Below are 2,355 nucleotides of genomic sequence, written 5' to 3' on the forward strand. Positions count from 1 at the left end.
GAGCGACCGTGCAAGTTAATACCCGACTAGGCTCAGAAATATCCAACCTCACGAATCAATTGGCCAAGGCCTGAACATCCAAAGCAAGCGACCTCTGACTGACCGGAATAAAAGCAAGACTGCCCATACTAGTTGACTTCCTACTCAAAGCATCGGCCACCACATTGGCCTTCCCCGGGTGATATAAAATGGTGACATCATAATCTTTCAACAATTCCAACCACCTTCTCTACCTCAAATTCAACTCCTTTTGCTTGAACAAGTACTGAAGACTCTTGTGATTAGTGTAAACCTCACACGTCACACCGTACAGATAGTGCCTCCAAATCTTCAATGTGTGAACAATGGCAGTCAACTCCAAATCATGCACTGGATAGTTCTTCTCATGAATCTTCAACTGCCTCGAAGCATAGGCAATGACCTTGTCATACTGCATCAACACTGTGCCAAGCCCAATATGGGAAGCATCACAATAAACTGTATAAGGCCCTGAACCTGTGGGCAAAACCAATACCGGTACCATAGTCAGAGCTGTCTTGAACCTCTGAAAGCTTGCCTCACACTCATCCGACCATCTAAACTGAGCACCCTTCTGGGTCAACCTGGTCATCGGGTTGCAATAGATGAGAACCCCTACACGAACCGACGATAGTAGCCTGCCAACCCCAAGAAACTCCGAATTTCTGTAGCTGATGTTGGTCTAGGCCAGTTCTTGACTGTTTCAATCTTTTTTGGGTCAACCTGAATACCCTCTGCTAATACGACATGACCCAGGAATGCAATTGAACTCACCCAGAACTCACACTTCGAGAACTTCGCATATAGCTGACTATCCTTCAGAGTCTGAAGAACCACTCTAAGATGCAGCTCGTGCTCTTCCTGGCTGCGGGAATATACCAGAATATCATCAATGAAGACTATCACGAACGAGTCCAAATAAGGCTGAACACTCGGTTCATCAAATCCATAAAAACTATTGGGGCATTTGTCAACCCAAATGATATGACCAAGAACCCGTAATGCCTATACCGAGTGCGAAAAGTTGTCTTAGGGACATCAGATGCCTTAATCCTCAACTGATGGTAGCCAGATCTCAAGTCTATCTTTGAAAATACCTTGGCACCCTGAAGTTGATCGAAAAAATCATCAATCCTCGGTAGTGGATACTTATTCTTGACGGTGACCTTGTTCAACTACCGGTAATCAATGCACATTCTCATCGAACCATCATTTTTCTTGAAAAATAACACCGGCGCACCCCAAGGCGAGACGCTGGGTCTAATGAAACCCTTTTCAAGCAAGTATTGCAACTGCTCCTTCAACTCTTTCAACTCTGGCAGGGCCATGCGATATGGCGGAATAGAAATGGGCTGAGTGCCCGGAGCCAAGTCAATACAGAAGTCAATATCCCTGTAAGGTGGAATAGCCGGCAGGTCTGAAGGAAAAATCTTAGGAAACTCGTGAACCACGGGCACAGAATTAATAGAGGAGACCTCAGCACTGGAATCACGAACATAAGCCAAATAAGCCAAACACCCCTTCTCAACCATACGCCGAGCCTTCACATACGAAATAACACTGCGGGTAGAATAACCAGGAGTCCCCCTCCACTCTAAACGGGGCAAATCCGGTAAGGCTAAGGTCACAGTCTTGGCGTGATAGTCCAAGATGGCGTGGTACGGGGATAACCAGTCCATCCCTAATATAACATCGAAGTCGACCATGTCTAACAACAACAAATCAACACGGGTCTCAAGACCCCAATCACCACAATACAGGAACGATGAACTCGATCGACCACAATAGAATCACCCACCGGTGTAGACACATAAATAGGAATACTCAATGAATCACTAGGCATGACCAGGTACGGTGCAAAATAAGATGACACATATGAATACATAGACCTTAAATCAAATAGCACTAAAGCATCTCTATCACAAACCAGAATGGTACCTGTAATGACTACATCTAAAGCCTCAGCCTCGGGCCTAGCAGGAAGGGCGTAACATCGGGGCTGTGCCCCACCACCCTAAACTACCTCTCTGGGACGGCCTGCTGCTGGTTGGCCTCCACCTCTAGCGACTTGAGCTCTACCTCTAGGACCTCTACCTCCACCTTTAACACCTCTACCCCTACCTCTAACTGGCTAGGCGGGCTGTGAAACACCTGGTGCCTGTACTATAGCACGAGAACCCTGATGCTGAGAGCTACCTGGTGCTCGAGAGCAAAACCTGGCAATGTGACCGGGATCACCACAAGTGTAACAAGCCCTCGACTGCTGAAACTGCTGGCCCTGTCGACCTGAATGACCACCTCGGAAACTCTGAAGCGGCAGTGCACTGATGGGAGCTG

Source organism: Nicotiana tabacum, chromosome 20, assembly GCF_000715075.1.
Source record: "Nicotiana tabacum cultivar K326 chromosome 20, ASM71507v2, whole genome shotgun sequence".
NCBI classification, from domain to species: Eukaryota; Viridiplantae; Streptophyta; class Magnoliopsida; order Solanales; family Solanaceae; genus Nicotiana; species Nicotiana tabacum.